The sequence below is a fragment of the Phyllostomus hastatus genome, unplaced genomic scaffold (assembly GCF_019186645.2).
Source record: "Phyllostomus hastatus isolate PE091 unplaced genomic scaffold, TTU_PhHast_1.1 phas_scaffold_78, whole genome shotgun sequence".
Lineage (NCBI taxonomy): Eukaryota > Metazoa > Chordata > Mammalia > Chiroptera > Phyllostomidae > Phyllostomus > Phyllostomus hastatus.
This window is the reverse complement of record NW_025334041.1, coordinates 13,750,478-13,770,784: the sequence shown is the minus strand read 5'-3', so window position 1 is coordinate 13,770,784 and position 20,307 is coordinate 13,750,478. Positions and strand designations below refer to the sequence as shown.

The following is a 20,307-nucleotide window of genomic DNA, read 5'->3' as shown; positions in this document are numbered from 1 at the left end:
TCATAAAGACCTTTCTCTGGCAACACTGGCTGATGGCCTCGATGCCCAGGACACTGCTGCAATGCTGAGGCCCCACTGCGCATCACTCCTGGCACTCACCCTGCACCCCTGCACGCACGCTTCCCTCCAGGGAGGGGCGTTGGCCACCGGCTCTGCTTCACTGGGCTGTGTCGTCCTCACCAGCTACCAGATTCTCACCAAACAGTCTTCAACCCAGGTGGTTCCCAGTGTTGTAGACCTCATACCCTATGTCATCCAAGCCCTGTCAAAGACGCGTTCCTGAGCTGGGGGTGACCCTCCCCCAATCTTCGGGCATCAACTAGTAAAAACAAGATCGACTGTGTCTAGTATTTTTATGATCCGATAACCTCACCACAAAGGGAAACTAGGGTCCTTCAGCATGTCCCATCTTAAGTGAACTCAAATAGGCTCCTTTTCTAAGCGTGAACTGTCCTCCTATGTAGTAATAGATAACTCATTCAAGAACTTTGGTGATAGACAGAACTCATGGTGTGGAACTGTGCTTCTAACCCCTGGATGCCTGCTGGAATGCCCTAAGGGGTGGTATAATGTCCTTACACCGCTTTCATCATACACTTCGAGGGTGGGACCTGAGCCACAGTATTTCGTAAAAGCTCCCTACCAAGTTCCCATGCACGGCCGGGCTTGAGAATCACTGGTCTAGTTTTCAGAAATTTCCTTTCTCTGTCTAATAATCCTGACAGCATCTACCCACTTTTGGACTTTGGACACTATGTCAGCCTCTTTCATGTGGTGTACTAAGTTTACTCCCAGAGGTCCTGCGAAGATGGAAGTGGTTCAGTCTCTGGTGTGTTTGGGGCTGGACTGGAACCCAGAACCTCTTTCCTATCCCTTCACCTGTCTTGGATTTCACTTTCCTCTTCTCCGTGTTTATTCTTTTTAACTAGAAGTTCTTTAGAAAATAGATGGAAAAACAAGTAGAATTAGAGTAAGTCTTTTGACTTCTGATGTTTTGGGAAGAGATAGTTTCCACACCTAGAAGCTTATCTTTTATTTTTTCACCTGGCCCTGGATATATGTTTGTAAACTGTCTTGTAGCCTTTAAGCACTTTTGCAAGCGTTAGCTCACTCCTGGCCTTAGTTGTACCGAGATTATTCTATCATCATTGTGTAACACTCTTACCTAATTCCTCTTATCTTTAAAAGTGTTACCAAAGTTTTGCCCTTCACCCACTTCTTCCTACCGACTTTAGCTCTTGGTCGCCTGACCCACACCCACGACTTCAGTATGGCAGCTGTGCATTCCCGCTGTTTGCTTTGCCCCCCCCCCCCCCGGATCCCAGCCTGGTGGACGGCCCCTGCGTTTATCACCGGAACCTGAAGCCTCCTGGTCACTTCAAGAGCAAAAAACTCATCATTCCCTCATGCTGATACCTGTGCTGGCTCCCCTGACCCGACTAAGACCCCCACCCTCTCCTAAGCCACCCAGACTCCTCCCCCCACAGGTCCCCAACACTGCGATTCAGAGCTAGAAGAGCTCTGCCCTGACGCGCATCTCATCACCCCCAACTCATCTTCCACTCTTCCATGCCCACAGCCACCAATGCACTGCGGAACCCCACTTAGGGGGTCTCTGTTTCACGTGTCTCTTCACTTTAACCCACCTGACATTCCCGCCCCCAGCTCATCCTCCCAAAAAAGGTTCCAGGGTCTGTTCTCTGCTCTAAACTCCCAGGAGTCATGGAATTAAGTTAAGAATCCAAAACTCTTCACAAAACAGTTCAATTGAACCGGCTTTGGACTCTGGCTCTGTCCACTACAGACTGGGTAACTCTGAACTTCTGAGATGTTTCCTCATCTGAAAAGGGGAACAAAGAGAAGTACTAAGTTTGTGTGAAGTTTGACTAGAACAAGGCATGTAAAACTTGAAACAGACTCCCAGATACAGGGAATCAACTGATGGTTGCCAGATGGGGAGGGAGGCTGAGGGGTTGGCTGGCAGAGGTGAAGAGATTGAGGACAATTGTTAATTAGAAAACAGTCACAGGGATATAAAGTATAGCACAGGGAATATAGTCAATACTATTATAAAAAACTATGTATGGTGCCAGGTGGGTACAGGGCCACACTTTATAAAGTATACGATTATCTACGACTATGCTGTACCCATGAAGCTAATGCAAAATAATATTGACTGTCAACTGTAATTGAAAAACAAATTTTAAGTAATGCATGTAAAACTCAAAGAAGTACACCACTCAATCACATTTCAGCTGTTAGTTTTCAAACCTAATCTCCAAAAACTCACACGCGCCCCCTACATTCTAGGCTCTCCTGCAGTTAATCATGCTGCTCCGCCTGCTCCCGGCCAGTCCTTGTGTGCAGCGTGCCCTTCACACCCGGTGTCCCTCCCCCACCCGCGGAAAATCCCTCCACCCTCCGAAGAGCACTTCACGGGTCGCCTTTGCCTTGAAACGTTTTCTGAAACCATCCCACCCCCAGTTTTATTTCTCTTGTGAGCCCCTGCTTTGCTTCTGAGCTCTCTGAAAGGATGCCACGTATTTTGTGCACTTTGACTCGCTCTTACTACCCTGACCACTAGGTGCTGTGTCTACCTCTCACCCTGGGATTGCATTTTGCTCATTTTCTGTTCTGTGGGAAAGTAACTTCCAAAGACTGGTAGTACCCTCTGGTTTCTCTTCAGATCACATAAATCTTTCACCTTTTACCAGAGACTGGTAGCAATCATTGTTGAGCCACACTGTATATATATATCCTTCACTAATCTGAGTCAACAGGAAAAAAATTCTCAGTGTGAGCACGCTTATATATTTCCATAGGAGCCTTCCTCCTGTCCTCTTTATAGGAATCATTTGGGGTTACATGTGTGTGTCAGAACACAGTAGCTATCCTTTCCTTTGGAAGTCTCTTTACCGTTTTGTCTTTGGCCAATAGAGAGCTAATTTCTTTCTTTTGTCCGAACTGTTGAAATGTTTCCAGAGGATATGGCTTCTTTAAGGATGTCACCTCCTGGCTCCTGCCATTCTACATAACTGACCAAAGTTTCCATTCCTTTTCAGAGGCATCTCCTTGCCACATTTCCTCAGTCTTCTTAAAAATCAAAGGACCAGCAAAACAAGTCAAGAGTTGAGTGTAAGGGAACGGAACGAAGCCTCCAGTGGGTTTTTTCAGCACATGTGGCCTCTATTCTAGAGTTACAGTCTCTGGGGTAAAAGCATCCTCTATGTCCTCTGTCAGGCAATCAATAATATTGACCCTACCCTAACAACCTTTCCTGGCAACCTTATACCTGGCAATGTACCTTTAGGGGCTGGATTTCCATAGGCTGCTTCTTTAAAGCAAAATGTTCCTTTCTGGAATCATATTTCGGTCATGAGAACCACCCTAACCTAGGTGGATGGCTCAGATGACCCTATCTATGTCCAGGTTTTAATGTTGCAGGTTTACTCTGCCTCATCCTCAGAGGCTGCACAGTGGCAGGCAGCTACAGGTGTTCTGACCACCAGGCTTCCCAGGTGGGGGGTTGGGAGTGTGTGTGAATGACTGACATTCTCCTTCTCTGATACCAGTCTTATCTTTGCTATGCCTAGTGTTCTCCATCCAAATTTTATTAACGTTTTTCCTTCCCATAAAATTTCAGCTGAATGCTCTTAAGTTGGCAAATCTCTTGCCCAACACACTTGTCCTGAAAGAGGTCAAGAACCTCCCCCCAAACCACACCCCGTTCGTAAACACTAGCTGGGCTACAGTTATTTGAACACTTTCCTTACCCTCTTCCAGTCCCTGGAAAGGTAGAACACACCCCCCTCCAGTCCTTCAGCTTTTCACCACGACTCCAGAGGACTAGGGATACATTTGAGGCTCCCTGTGACAGTTTAGTTTCCTTTTATCCAAACCAATGAACAAAGGCGAAAAGTGGTAGATCTGATATTTTGGCAAGTTATCGCGCGTGACTTGGTTGTTGTTTACCAATATCCGTTCTCCCTTTTTTTTCTATTTTCAGGTTCTCGGAGTACATTATCTTCTCCTGAAATAATCCCACACCCGTCAGTAGGCTTTACGGTACAGGTGCGTTCCTCAGGTCAGTTCCGCCTCCTCCAGCAGGACAGCCCGCTCCGTCTTGCATTTGTCACCCCCATGGTCCTGAGAGCCACTCTAGAACAGGGTGACTGAATGTTGAGGCCACAGATCAAGGACAATCCCTCCACTCTTAAGTGATAAAATCAGGAATGGGCTGCGTTTCCTCCTCCTTCCACAGGTTAGCCACTCTTGCTTGCCCTTCCACAGCTCAGGAGGAAGAAACACTCATGGATAAATGTGGGCTAATAAAGTAGGCTACAGTGCAAAGACAAGGGGATAAGGGAGAACAGCCACGCTGATGCAAAATCAACCCAGTATAGATCTATAAGGTACCTACTGTGTGTCCACGGCTGTGCCAAAGCCTAAGAGATGGAACTAAATGATGAAAGCTTAATCCAAGGGGGAAATCAATCTGACCAAGGAGAGAAAATGTACGTGATGAAACAAAACACAGCTGAGGGTAGGAAACCTAGTTAGGGGTTGTGGGGACTCACAGGGAGGAGCTCATAGGCTGGAGTTGTAAGCAAATGTTTGACAGAGGTGGCCTTGTTTTGGTCACCATGAAACAGTGCTGCAATGAACACAGGGGTGCATATATCTTTGCAGATAAATGCTTTGAAATTTTTGTTGCAGATACCCAGAAGAAGGATTGCTGGGTCATATGGTAACTCTTCTTAATTTTTGGAGGACCCTCCATACTGTTTTCTGTGTAGAAACAACCATAGTGCCCTTCAATAGCTGATTGGATAAAGAAGACATAGTACCTGCATACTATGGAATACTACTCAGCCATAGAAAAGATGAAACACTACCATTTGCAACAACATGGATGGACCTTGAGAATATTCAGCTAAGTGAAATAAGTCAGTCGGAAAAAGCTAAGAACCATATGATTTCTTTCAGATGCAGGATATAAAACTGAAACTCACAGACACGGACAACAGTGTGGCAGTTACCAGAGGAAAGTGGGGTGGGGAGTAGTAAAGGGTAAAGGGGGCCAAATACTTGGTGACCAGAAGATGATCTGACTTTGGGTGACGGGCACACAATGCAGTATATAGACCGTGTATCATAGTAATGTTCCCTTGAAAGCTATGTAATCTTACTCATCAAAGTCACCCCAATTAATTTAAATAAAAATTTAAAAAGAAAGAGGTGGTGGCCTGCAGGGAGCCTTGAAGATGTGGGTAGGACTTGACTATAAAGAGAGGCACATGGAGGGTGGAGAGGACACCGCATGCAATATTTCTCAGGTCTGGCTGCAGGTTGGGACCGCCCCAGGGAGCTTCCACAAATACCAAAGTCCGGGCCAGCTCCACGCCACTCACTCAACCACTCTGCGGGGAGGCCTGGGGGAGGGCATTTTGACAAGCTCCCCAGTGACTGTGATACACGGTGAGGGTTGGGAACTGCTGCCCGAAATCTTGTCTCCACCCAGGAATGATACGGAGATTTACTCCACAGAACTGCCTTCTTTCATTTTAGTGTTTAATTTCATGTTAGTATCTACTGCCAGAAATTCTTCTACTGCATGTAAATTTACATCAAATTAAAATGCAAAGCAGGATGTGACTGAGCAGTTTAAAGGGTAGGAAGAGAGAGCGTCCCCCAAGCGCTATAAATAACATCTTGTGGTTTGACTTTTATCAGTGGGCGTTGTTACCCTCCCTCACCTAACAACTGCTGGCGGAGGCCGGGTAGAATTTTAACAACTGGCAACCACGGACTGCATTTCATTACTTATCTAAACAGACTATCAGTCAAGTCACTATGAAATAAATATGAAAGGTAAATTTTTAAAACTTACCTATCTACCATAGAAACTTACTCATCGGTCTTTTCAGAAATGTAAACATTGAGCTCAGAATGAATAAAAAGCTCCACGAGCACTAACTGAACGCTCTCAAATAACAAGAAACTAAATACCTAATGGTTAATGTTTCAAATGTGCACACTTCCAGTTTTGTCTACCTCACTAAAAATAACCCAAGGACTGAGAATCCAAGCTTAAACAAATTCTATAAAATGAATTTCCCGAGATATATTTTGGGGGTGTACTTCTGAAACGATGCCTGTAAGAAGCCACAGAGAAAGCAAGGAATCGCTAATTTAGTGAATGCGAGTGGGGAGAAGAAGTGGTACAGGAAGCTCTGTTCACTCCTAGGGGCAGGATGCTGCAAGAAAATGGACATACAACACTATCACTAACACTATTTTAAACTATCCAAACTGAACAAAAATTATGAGGGGAAATAGAAGGAAAAGACAGAGAAAACAGATGATAAAAACAGGGCGGTTACTGGCACACTAGAGTTCAAATGGCAAGAAAAATATACACACCCCTTTGTCACTAATGCCCACAATACAATGGTTATTTTTTCCCTCCAGGAGAGCGTGCAGATCAGAAGCAATTTGAAGACCATTTTAATTTCCTACAGCTGGCACAGAGCCTGGCGTGTGGCAGGTTATTCACCACATTGATGACCTGCGTCAGCTCCCCCTTATACTAGCTACAAGATTTTTACTAAAACTTACTTGATCTCAAATAGGAAAAGAAATATTCTAAAGTATCCATTTTTCAAACTTAAAACTTGGGTAGAAAGACGGGTCTTAATTGTTTAGGAGCATCAAATGAGAACGTCACAAAAGAGTCATAAGTGATAGACATTACAAATGAGGAAACCTAAGTCAAAATGGGAGGTGTAAATAATGTTCTCAAGTCCAGCTGGATTCCATCAGATTAATTTTAAAGGTAACTTTCAGCAAGCGGGCCCCTGACTTTCACTCCAAATGCCCATACATGGTGCATTCATTGCCGATGTCAGTTGAATCAGGAAGCTTAGCACACTGAAGGTGCTTCAGTATATCATTCTATGTTTCGATAGCACCTTTCAGCAACTGAGTCCCAGTGCCGTGCAGATGGTGACTCCCCCACCCCCACTGGAAGGCAGAGCAGCCCCGCACAGAGCAGTGATGATCCTACCTCCTGAAAATGAAAGGGCCCCAGGTCCCAGATGCAGGCAGACCTCGAGGCTTATGGATGGCTTAGAGAGAGCTGACGCCAATCCTAATTCATCACGACAAGGTGTGGAAGATCCACTGTTTAAAGATGATGAGACCAATATACATCTCATCGCAAAGCTCTTCTTATACAGTGACAATGATGCTTCTCCATTGACTGGTGGGAGTCACTGCTCCCTTCCCTTGAGCCTGAGTGGGCCTGTGATTATAGGCAAAGTGATGCTGTGTGGTTTCCAAAGCTATGTTAGCAATGGTAATATAGTTTTCACTTGCTGCTCGCTCGCTCTCTCTCTCTCTTTGTCTCTCTCTCTCAGGATGCCTGCCCTTCAACTCAGCCATCAGGATGTGAAGAAGCCCAAACTAGGCAACGTAGAGAGAACACACGGAGGGGCCCATTTAGAAAAGGACTAAGACCCGCCCAGCTCCCAGCCATGTGAGTAGTGAGCCTTCGAATGTCCCCCACTCCAGCCTTCTGAGAGGAAAAGTCCCGCTCTCCCCACTGAGTCCTGCCCACATGGCAGATTTGATGGCTAAGGTCATTGTCTTAATCCACCAAATCTGGGGCTGCTTGTTACACAGCACTAGAAAACTGCAACGCCAGGCAGGAACCCTTGACAGACATCCAGGGCGGTTGGGGGAAGGATGAGAACACGGGGTCAAGGAGACTCAGAGTTCGGTCAGCAGTAATCCCCTTCTCCTGACCCTCAGGCCAGCCGGCTCCCCGTAACACAGCATCCTGCTTTTGTCATTTAGGTCAGACTTGGAAGAGGGCTCCCCGGTCAACAAACCTAGACTTAGCCCCGTGACTCACATGCAGCATGCTGTGGGGTGAATGGGCCAAGGAGCCAGCCAAGCTGGGCATGTGTCTGACAGTGACAGACCACAAGTGGGACTCTGGAAATCGAAAACTAGGCACAACAGTAACGAGACAGACAAGCCCCTTACAAACCCGTTAATACAAACTTTAACATTTCCCACTTATCACTTGGCATTTATCTTCACTAGCTTTAGCATTGATTGAGAGCGGGTTCTCAACGGGCAACTGAGCCACAGAGAAATTGTCTTACTAAGGTCATAGGGTCCGTCCGTGGGGGTACAGCTGGGACAGATCCCAGGACTGCACTCTCCATCAAGAAGACACATCCAGCCCTGGCTGGCGTAGCTCAGTGGATTGAGTGAGGGCTGCGAACCAAAGTGTCAGATTCGATTCCCAGTCAGGGTTCATGCCTAGGTTGCAGGCCATGACCCCCAGCAACCGCACGTTGATGTTTCTCTCTCTCTCTCTCTTTCTCCCTCCCTTCCCTCTCTAAGAAATAAATAAATAAAATCTTAAAAAAAAAAAAAAGAAGAAGAAGACACATCCAGAAGGGAAAGAAGGAACTGAAGGAAAAGTCCTAAGTGGATACATTTAAAGATTGTGAAAGAGCAGTTTTATTACTAAATTCAAGAGTCAGAATCGCAAGAATCACTCATTCCTTGGGTAGGAACATTGACTACCTCCTGGGCCTTGGCCAGAGCGCTGTCTAGCTGATCCTGCGGTGTGAAGGTCTAGTGTGGACCACGCACAGGATTCCCCAAGGGCTATCCATGCCCAGAAACCAGAGGACGCCAGCAAGTCAATGTGGAGACCAGTGCTTCGTCACTGGAGCTGCAGCAGCAGAATGACAGAAGGCAGGAGGGAGGGAGAAAAGACAGGTGATCAGCTCTCTAGGGCTGTAATGAACCCTGACTGATCACGAAACAGAAGATCGGCACGCAAACCGGAGTTACGCAGCAGAACTTCGGGTGCCATCGGATACGGCCGCGCCCAGCCACACGCGGCTCCGGAGCCCCTGCGATGTGGCCAGTGCAACTAAGAAACTGAATTTTAAATTGGATTTCATTGTAAATAATTTAAACTTAGATAGCCCCACGTGGCTGCCACCTACCATGTTGGACAGCACAGCCTCACAGCGCACCGAACCGCACTTGGCCACGTCTTTCCCCCTCCTTCCCTTCAGCACCAGGTGGGAACACCTCGGGGCATCTCTGCCTCCGGAAGTCTGCTGGGTGTGCTCTCACTCCACGGGCTCCGAGAACGCTCATGGCTCGACTTCAGTGGCCAAAGTGTATCGAGTCACTGGGGAAATTTTCTATCCCATTCCCTCCACTGTTAGGAGAGCATGAACTATGCATCTTCTACATGAGGTCAGCAGGGATTTTTAATAATAAGCCCAACTGCAACTTACAGGCACTTCCAACTGTGTCAGTGCCGAAACGAGCTGCGCTAAAAGGATCAGACCTTCCGACTTCCACAGCCTCAACCGGAAAGCACTGGGAATGTTACAAAAAGACGTGTGAAGTCCATGAGTCATTTAGGAATGGCTTATAACAGATACTCAGTTTTTAAAAAATAGTCTGTGACGTGAAACAAAAGATCATATTTTGGAACAAAGATTGTTACCAGCTTAAACAATTATCAGATGCTAATTTTTTTTGGCAGATATAAATATTTACCCCTTTCTACTATCTTCAGATGGCAACAAAACTCCACTCTCAGCCAGCCAGATGCCTTTCCAGACAGTGGGGATGGATGGGGAGAGGCTTAAGAGGGTTCCCACACAATTTACAAAGTCCTAGAAACAGCTCCAAAAAGCACCCAGCAGCTATCATTTGGCCTGTAGGCAAGCTGTGAATTTTGCAAGGAAATGAGACATTCACCAGGAAAATAGCCAATATCCCAACATTCAAGTGTTCCAGTAATCTGATATCCAATGTACCAACTCAAAATAGTCACTGCCCAGTATGATTCTACCGTTTCAGGCAAACAGATATTCTTAAATAAAAGTTCCCCACTCAAGACAGGCATTCCCACAGATTGCTAATGTTAGCACAGGGAGCTAGTTAGGTATTAGCCAATATTAACAAAAGAGAAGGGAGAAAACTGGCTAAGCCTGAATAAGTCAGGAAACCATAGTTTCACAGAAACTCGAGAGAAGAGCTGGAGTTGCTCCCCCAAACCAAACGAATTAATGGCCCTGCCCCTTAAAGTGGGCAGGAAAGACTGGCTCTCCCATCACCCCAGGGAGCAACCGGCCAGTTCCCTTAAATTAAAGGGGAAGGGAGGAAAGTCCTTCTACTGAGCAGAAGCCAAAATGGCAACCATAAAGGGGAGGAGACAAACCTGGCAAAATGCAGGGAAAAGATCAGACAGGATAAGGACACAAGCTCAGAAAAAGCCAGGAGAGGTATTGGATAGTTTGAAGGAAAGCCTGCTCTCTCCCAAGCCCAAAGAAATATAATCAAAACTTAACAAACTCCCGAGGCTCGCTCTCTCTTTAGCAGCCCAACGAGCAGGAGCACAGAGCCGATGGGGTGGGGGCCGGGCAGGAACAGAGACTGTGCTGGACCACTGGAGCCTCAGGTGCCCAGCGAAGGGCTCGGCAGCTCTGGGTCCTGGCCCTCCTCCCGCACTGGGTGGGAACAAGTGCAGGCCTGCTGCTCCGGAGGCTGGACTTCTTCCTCGGGGGAGAAGCAGCTGCACCACTGGTAATGGATGAGACATTGCCTAAGCAATAGGAAGTTGTCTTTCAAAAATAAAGACAATAGGCAACAATTCCCAAAGGTAAAACAACTCAGGACATATGCTTTTTGTTAAAAAACTTAATGACTCCTGACAATAAAAGCCCACCAAATAGTAAATTATTAGGAATGGTGAAGCCATAGAAAAAAATCAAGAGTTAAAAGGGCATTGATGAGAATTAAATATGGGGAGGAATGGCCAGAGGAATCAAAGCTGAAAGCATAAATCCTAACAATCAAAATAAAACAAGCACACACCTCTGAAGTCAGAGGAGGGAGGGAAGTGAGGTGTTAGATCCTTTGTTAAGCTGTCACAGCAGGTTGAACCCATTCTGGCTGCCAAATATCTCTCTTCTGAACTTGGAAAACTAACTGGCCCTGGCTGGAGTAGCTCAGTGGATTGAGCGCGGGCTGTGAACCAAAGTGTCGCAGGATCAATTCCCAGTCAGGGTACATGCCTGGGTTGCAGGCCATGACCCCCAGCAACTGCACATTGATGTTTCTCTCTCTCTCTCTTTCTCCCTCCCTTCCTTCTCTAAGATATAAATAAATAAAATCTTAAAAAAAAAAAACAACTAACCCACTTAGCATAAGGAATAGCCTTTCAATAGATTGGCCATTTCTTTTCCTTTTGTTCAAGTCAAGTAAGATCAAATGGAATATTTTACTTTTATTTTTTTTCATTGTTGACTAGTGTTATGAATGTGACAGATGTCTGTATATTCAGTTTGTATTTTGTTTCTTAATGAGTTGTTATTAATTCTATTAATTTTGTTGAATTCTTTAAGAAATTCTGTACAGAGTATCATGTCTTCTACAAGAATATTCTACTTTTAAAACTATGTTTGGTTTCAGCCCAGTCTGATACCATTATTTCTGCCCATCATTTTTCTACCCATTCCTCTCCTCACCTCTCTCACCCCAGATAGAGAGACAGGCCTGAAATGAATGTTAACACTGGTTATTTTCTGGTTGAGATTTCTGAGTAATATTTTAGTTTCCCCTTTAAACTGTTGCTGAAAAAGAAGCTGCAGACTAACCCTGACAGGCTCAGGGGAGGCCTGCGCGGTGGCCTCACAAACTCAGAGACCGAAAGTAAGCCCATGGGATGGTCCGAAACAAAAACTTCTCAACTAAAAGTGTGACCTGGTGGGTAGTCAGTCCCGGGCCTGCAGCTTCCTTGATAAAGGTCAGTCTTTACCGTAAGTGAGTCTGCTTATTGTCTTTCTGCATCTAAGATAACGTTCCCTTGGAATGTCAGAGTAATCCCCTTTTCCCAGAACCCTCAGGGCACAGGCTCCCACCAGGGCAGGAGCCCCGGGAGCCCCTTATTGCTATCCTGTTGCCCACATACCATCTCTCTGTGCTGTGAATGCTAGTTTTTAACTATCCCACACCACCAATGTAAAAGTATATGTTTACCTATTTTACTTTTTTTTTAAGATTTTATTTATTTATTTTTTTAGAGAGGGAAGGGGGGGGGGAGATAGAGAGAGAGAGAAACATCAATGTGCGGTTGCTGGGGGTTATGGCCTGCAACCCAGGCATGTACCCTGGCTGGGAATCAAACCTGGGACACTTTGGTTCCCAGCCCCCGCTTAATCCACTGAGCTACACCAGCCAGGGCTTCTATTTTACTTTTTATCCGACCTCAGAGATTCCCCCACTTTGCTTTCTCCCACCTCCTTAATCTATCACCGGTGGGTTTCATGTAACGCCCTTCCGCCTTCCCTTTTGATTCTGATGTATAAAATAAGTGGTAACACTGCCATTTGCTGAAGCATTTCTCAGTCCGTTGAGATTTTGCTTTCTGGCAATTGCCATCAGTTTGGCTCAAATAAACTCATAAACATTCTCTACAGGTCTGGATGTTTTTTTACATTGACAGAAATACACACACACTCACACACACACAACACACACATATATGTGTGTGTTGTGTGTGTGTATATATATATTGCCTGATTTTTAAAAATAAGAAACACAAATCACTGAAATAAAAAGAAAACAGTCATTACTTTTCTGATTCCTATGGTTCATTTTTCTAAAATGGTCGGTCACCTGATCCAGTACTCACCAATCTCAGATTCTGACTCAAATACCTCCAGCAGTCCTCACTCTCTGACCCTCTTCTCTGGGCTGTGTCTCTGTTGTGGGGGAAACATGATGCTCCAGGATGGGAGAGCCTGCCTAGGTCGCCCTTCCCCACAGTCATCAAGCAGGGGAGTGCAGGAACCTCCCAAGGACGTCAATAGGACGATCAGTGGCGCTAGGTCTTTTACCTAGAGGTGTGAACGGAAACCACTGATGCTGGGAACTCCCAGATGTGCTGTTGTTACGTGACAATGGTGTCACTCCAACACATGCAAACTAGATTTACTGGAAACAAGGCAGCTACACCACTAAGGCCTCTTCCAATGCCTCTTTCTTCCTCTCTCTCTTTCTCTGCATGCCCTCCTCCCTCTTCCCCTTCCTTTTCTCCCTCCCTCTCTTTTAAAGAAAGCTAAACGAACAAACCGTACCAGATGACTTGGAAGAAAGAAAGCAGGGTGGGCGTCTGGGTGGAGGGAGGGACGAGCGGAGAACTGTGAGAAGTACAGAATAGCCCGCATCCACAGTTCTAGCCGTCTTCTCTCCCGCGGAACCCCAGGACAGTATTGCAGTCATAACAAGCTTGTCCGACCGCTCAGAACAGCTGTCCCCGTTTTGTTTATTTCACAGCAGAAGTCAGTGGTTTCGCTTTGTGTGTGTCCCCACCCTGTCCTCCACCTTAAGGAGTGTGTACAAGAGCAAAAGCTGCAGCCACCAAATTTCACCAGGTCATCAGGTCAGGGATTACAGGGCACCAACCACATAGAGCGACCTATACAAGTAGCACATTCCTAAAACTAGATCCTGGGAGGTAGGATACTTTATGCATACATTCACAGTGCTTCGGGAGTTTGATTTTAATCCCTAACAGAAGCACTTGCTGTTTGGAAAATTCCCTTAGTAAAACAATGGACGTAGTCCGCTTCTACATAATGTACCAGCAGACATGACCCTTCCTAGAAACAGCAACTCGCACCCTGCTAAACACCAGTCCCGTGGGGCTCTCTACGGGGGAAGAAATACGTCCCCATAGACCATTACCTTGGGGAGTACTGCTTCTGCCTTCCCCCGTGAAGACACGCAGCAATCCATACTAACACGTCAAGGCTCTGAGAGGTTCCGCATTAAAACAAGCCAACAACAAAGCCAAATCTGTTCACTTTGTTGAATTAATTGTAAACCTATTTGATCATGGAGTCCATTGTTTCAGGTAACCTTCACCAACATTCCTTTAGCCTGATGGTCCTGTCTAATTAAAAAACTCCATTATCCTATGAGTCCATGAAATTAAAACTCTTTTAAAGCTTGGCTTCCTCGTCATGTAGCTTGTAGTTTAACGTGCACAGGCACTGTTTCTTGGCTATGAATCAGGCTCACAAAAGCCAGTAATAACACTCGGATACCCTTTGCTTATAGTTTCATGTCCAGACTTGAGAGATGTCAAGTCATGAGAAACCATGACTGTCCCATAAACACCATAAGCAATGTTCTAGATACTGGAGATGCAGTTCTCTATTTGACCCCACCTCCCCTAAAAGCCCCTCCCGGGTCTCTCATGATCACGTATCTTCTCCCAAACCTAACTTCCCCACCCCTTCTCGCTTTCTAAAGGTTACTGCTCAGACTCAATCTTTCCTATTTCAGTCTGAACTACCCTGTCAAGGGAACATCTGAACGGCAAGTGCAACATCACGGAGAGGAATAAAGAACCACCCCTAAGAGTGGCACTCAGTCAATGGGACAGAGGCTCAAAAAATCTTCTGGAAAGTATTTCAGAAATTAAATACTCATGCAACTGTTTACTTCAAAACCTACCTCTGAGTAATCTGCACTACAGTTACCAAGGAAACAAGAACAAGAGATCGATAATCTATTCACTTAACAAATGTTTATTGGTCACTTACTATGGGTCGGGTACCATTAGACATTGGCGATAAAGCAGTGAACCAAGTCTGCAACACTGTACTACAAACAATACCACAAAACAGACTAGAAAGTTCCACAATACTAACCCACATGATGACTCTGGAGAACACGGTTTCTAAATGGAAGAAGGCTGACTTTACGGAAAAGTTCAGAACCATCTCACGAGGTACGAGGGAAGTTTTCACACCCTGAGAGGGGCATCGGGAAGGCAACAGATAATTGATTTCATATCTATCGTTTCCTGGTGCCATGCTAGATGCTTTTCTATGTATATCACTTTTTTAGTAGGATAACATTGGAAGAATTATTTTATTTATTTTTTAAATCTTTTATTGTAATTTTTAATTCTCAGAATTATCCTTTGACTTAGGTTTTAACTTCATTTTATAGTTATGAAACTGAGACAGAGCTATTGCTCAAACTTTTGTAATATGCCTGACTCCAAATCCATACCTTTTACATAAGAACAGCGAGGTTGCACCTGGAACTGAACTCATGGCCACTTCAAAGTAGCCGGTCGAATACGACTTCACAATGGCAGAGAACAGATCCCTCAGAGAATGTGGGAGAGGAGTAGATGGCAACATCATATCAAGAATACGATGTTCACGAATTTGTAGGACTCATACTTCCCAATTTTAATATTTACAACAAAGCTACAGGAATCAAGTCAGTGGGTCCTGGCATAAAGACACATAGATAAATGGAATGGAATTGAAAACACAGAAATGAAACTCTCATATGTATGGCCAGTTCACTTTGGATAAAGGTGCTAACACAGTTCAATGGCAAAAATAGTCTTTTCCACAAATGGTACCGGGAAAAGTGGATCATTCACATGCAAAAGGAAGAAGGTGAACCACTACATCATACCATATGCAATAGATGTAAGTATAAGAGCTAAAACTACAAGATAATGCTCTTGAAAGAAAACATAGCGGTAAATTTTCCTGACCATGGATTAGGTCATCATCTCTTAACTATGACACCTAAAACAAAGGCAATAAAAGAAAAAAATAGTACGTTGTACCTTATCAAAATTTAAAAATTTTATGCTTCAAAGGATAACATCAAGAAAATGAAAAGACAACCCAAGAATGGGAAAAAATACTTGCAAATCTTCTATCTGATATGGGTCTAGTATCCAGAGAATATATAGAACCCTTACAACTCAACAAGGAAAAAAATCCCCGATTTTTTAAATGGGCAAATGACTTAAATACACCTTTCACTAAAGAAGACACACAAATGATCAAAAAGCACATGAAGAAATGTTCAACATCATTAACCATGAAAGAATACAAATTAAATAACCCTTAGACACAGACAACAGTGTGGTGATGGTCAGAGTGGTGGGGGGTATAAGGTGGAGGTGGGCAAAGGGGGTCAAAAATGGGGACACCTATAATAGTATCAACAATCAAAAAGATAGTATTTTAAAAGGTTAAAAAAACTACAAAAAGATACAGACAAGAAAACAACAGGCAGATAATGACAAGTGTTAGCAAGGATGTGGGGAAATTGGAACTCTCATACATTTTGGTGGGAATGTATATTTTGGAAAGCAATCTGGCAGTTCCTCAAAATGTTAAACATCGTTACCAGATGAGGCGGCAATTCCACTCCTAGATATGTACCCAAGAGACCTTAAAACACACGTCCAGACAAAAACTTGTACAAGAATATTCACAGCATCATAATAGTCAAAAAGTAAAAAAACCCAAGGGTCTATCAACTGAAGAAACAATAAACAAAAAGTGGAATATCCATATGTTATAAATTAAATGTCTGTGTCATCCCAACATGCACGTGTTGAAGTCTCATCTCCAGTGTGATGGTACTTGGAGGTGGAGCCATTGGGAAGCAATTAGGTCAGGGGGTGGAGCCCTCATGAATGGGATTAGTGCCCTTATAAAAAGAAAGCTTGCTTCCCCTCTCTGCCCTCAGCCCTGCGGGTTATGAAAAGATAGCCATCTACAAACCAGGAAGTGGCCTCTCACCAGACAATGGCTTCACTGGCCCTTGATCTTGGACTTCTCAGCCTCCAGAACTGTAAGAGATAAATGTTTATGGTTTAAGGCAACCAGTCAGAGGCAATTTGTTATAATAGCCCAAACTGACTAAGATACCATACAATGGAACATCATTCAGCTATAAAAATGAATAAAACATTGAGTCATACTAAGCATGGATAAACACTAAAAACATTGTGCTAACTCAAAGAAGAGGGATAAAAAAAGAGCCACATATTATATGATTCCATTGATATGAAATGTCTATTATAACCAAATCTATAGAGACAAGAATGTAGTGTTTGCCTTGGCTGAAAGTAGGGGGAAATGGGGAAATACAGGATTTCTTCTGGGGGTGATGAAAATGTACTGGAATTTGATAGTGATGATGATTGCACAATTTTGTGAGTGTACTAAAAAAAAATCACTGATTTACTCTAAAAGGGTAAAGTTCGTGGTATGTAAATTATATATCAATAAAAAAATTATCCTCTTCTAAAAATAACCTTTGATTCAAATAGAATCAGACACACAGTTACCTATCTTCTTCCACAAAAACCACTGGCACTGAGGTGAATCTGTTTTTGCAGAGTCAGATTTCTGACACTGAAATCTAGCCCTAAGATTCAAAGAACTATTCTGTGCTCTGAAATAGAGGAAAAAAGCTCCAATAAGAAATTTTGAGAGCTCCACCATGACTCCTTTAAAAATATCATACTAAGTTGAAAACAAATGAGTTAAATAATATCAGCACGGGAGCCTATAATTTCATATCATTTCACATAAAGCCTGAATATATATGCTCTAGAGGACTCATGGAAAGGAAAGAATGAAAGAGCAAAAGTCAGAGGTCAAAGTCAACTTCAACACGTGGAAACACCAATACAAATTATAATAAGACTCATCAACCCCAGCTGCCACATTAGTCATCACAGAACTCTCTAACAGATCACGGAGATTCCTCTTCATTTGAGAGGTTGCTGACAATCATACCCAGAAATAAAACACGGGGTCCTCCAAGATCTTGAAGGCCTTCTTCTGTCCTGGTAGGCGGTGCCCGCTTAGATCACTGAGGGCCTATTTCCAAGCAATCAGAGGTCTAATTAAATCCCTTACTAATTAAAAGCCAAATCTAGATGTGACGTTCAAATGACCTTTAAGCTCCAAAACAGTTGTGTGATCTTTGATCTGTATGCTTACTTTACATTTGGCAAAGGCCCACATTAAAAAAAAAAGTTACTACAACTCTGATTCTCAGAAATACCACCATGTAGGTTAGAATAGATACATGTACATACATAGTATTCACTAGTCAAAAGAACAGTCCAAACTGTAGTCAAATCAGAAAGAGAAATAGAGTAAGGACAAGTCATTTCAACTTCTGAAAGGTTACATTCCAAAACTAACAGCTATTTGAAACTCAAAACTCATTTTTTCAGAGCAATCTGTTAGGTTGTGGTCACGTACCGAGGGCATCCAGAAAGCCCTATGCAATGCACTTGAAGCAGAAAGCTGATGGCACTTCCAATAAGGGGAAATTGCCCTCCAAGTTCAACTCCAGAACACAGCTCAGAGCAGCAGTCCCCCGGCTACAGCACTGGGGAATGGGGTGCACACTCTCTGGTCCCATCATTTCCCTGTTATCCCAAAGGACCGGATAAACACAGGCCATGCCCCACAGTGGGAAGCCCACCCCACTGCCACTCAGACACTCAAACCCACCCACAAGGGATCCCTGAGGCTGGAGTGTCGATGGCATTTTGCTCCTCTCCCCAAATTCTAATTCCAGTAAATGTCTGCTTATATAGAAATGAAAACAAAGGAGTTCACATCATAGGATTTTTTTAAAAACTTTTGGTTGAAGTACAACATTCATACAGAAAGTCCAACTGCTGGATTTAAAAAAAAAAAATATCTTTTTCAGGGAAGATGCACAAAAAGTCATGACTTTTGGCAACTTCTAAATGTCTCTTAAGATCAGTACAGTCTTTTATTACTCTTATGTCCTCCGCCCAGTACCTAGCAGGCACCTGAAAGACATCTGTGGAATCTCTGGACCTTGAACCATTAGAATTGTGGACGTACTTCATTCTAAAAATACCCTAGAATGACTTACACACACTGTGATAGGGACTAACGGGATTGGCCTGGCCTCAGAAAAGGTATTGTTTAGGGAGAACTAGAAAACAGGTGGATAAAATGTTAACAAAAACTATCCATAAACCCTGAGTGTCTGGACTGTGTTGCGAAGGGCCCCAACAGAGCAGGTGAGGAGAGCAGGGCACAGCGCCAGCCCTGGTGTTAGAAAGGCAGGCTTGCCCTTGCCCCGGGGTGATCCCAGCGATTTGCCTCTTTGCCTCCTGATTTCCTCAACCAGGAAACTATTCTTGAAACTATTCTTGCCTGGGAACATTGTGTGGCTGAGTAACCAGGGTGGGAGGGAAATTGTTTTCAGTGAATACCTTGGTGCCTTTAGAATGTGGTTTCACAAACACGTATTGCTTATTATACAATTAAAGAAACAGACTGCATTTTGTGATTCATCATTACAATAAATCGCAGATGAGAGCTGGGAAGTTTGTAACAACACAGGCTGCCCTCCCTGGCCCACCCCCACCCCACCCTCTCCTCATCCCCTCCCCGGCTCTCCTCTGACCTGCACAGAGCCCCTGGCTCAGCCCCAGGCCTGCGACCTATCTCATTCTAGCCTGACCACCTGGTTCTGATGTACAGCTTTGCTGTCAGCCCCACTTCAGGTTTTCAGGTCAAGGATCTCTCCCCCTCCCCCACCCCCCTACAACCTCCCACCCCTCACCAACCCAGAGCTTCTGGGGAAAAGTGATGGATTTTCCTCCTTTCGGAAAACCACAGGGTTTCATTCAGAGTACAAAGTAAGCTAATTACCTTAGGGTCAATACAAAAAAAAAAAAACAAACAAGCAAAAAAAAAACAAAACAAAGGGCAGGATTGAATAAGCTTTAAGAGAAGAGCAAAAGAAAAAGAAAGAGCAAACATGTAAGTGTGACCCTCCGAGATTGTCTGCAGTAGAGCTCACTACCCCCAGCCCCCCTACTCTCCCCCCACCACACATACAGTTTCAGCAATGGGAGCAATGAAGCAAAGTCACCTTCCCCTTAGGGACAGCAAATCTAATCCTAGAAGATGCTTTCCATCAATTATGGTAGGTCCTCTAGCAAGAGAAGGTTTTTGCTAATCTCAGCTTTCTTGAATAGGCCCACAAAACAACACCAGCCCCACTTGCCGACTTATCTCTGCGGAGTGAAACTCATCAGCACTGGGCTCAGGACTGGGCCCCAGGCACCTGGAAGGGGCACCTCTCCACAGCGCCTTTCTCTCTGAGCACCAGCCCCTCCCCGTGCTCCGCCCCTCCCCGCCCTGGTTACTGGGGTGACCCAAAGCAAAGGCAGACACTGCACTGAGGGAGCTGAGCCAAGCAGATTCACTTTGTCCAGAATTTGTAAGAGACACGGGGACAGAGACAGGCTCGTGACCACGGAACTGAAGGGGACAAGTGGGGCTACGGTGAGGAGCTGTTTTTAGCCGTGTGCAGGGGAAGCAGAGATAAGAGAATGGGAAAGCAGGGCAGGCAGGC

At 44.6% G+C, this 20,307-nt stretch overlaps 1 protein-coding gene across 9 annotated transcripts in view; it reads right to left on the bottom strand.

The window, feature by feature from the left end:
• OSBPL3 (oxysterol binding protein like 3) overlaps positions 1-20,307 on the bottom strand; it is a 157,899-nt gene that overhangs the window by 87,389 nt on the left and 50,203 nt on the right. For 5 of the 9 annotated variants that reach the window (XM_045827448.1, XM_045827455.1, XM_045827454.1 and 2 more), the window contains exon 3: positions 16,683-16,732. The exons of 1 other annotated variant lie outside the window; for it this stretch is intronic. The gene's annotated coding sequence lies outside the window, so the exon portion shown is untranslated. Of the gene's footprint in view, positions 1-12,742; positions 12,889-13,187; positions 13,288-16,664; positions 16,733-20,307 lie in introns of those variants that run through there. 3 more of the 9 variants (XM_045827450.1, XM_045827453.1, XM_045827452.1) reach the window with 3 other exon arrangements.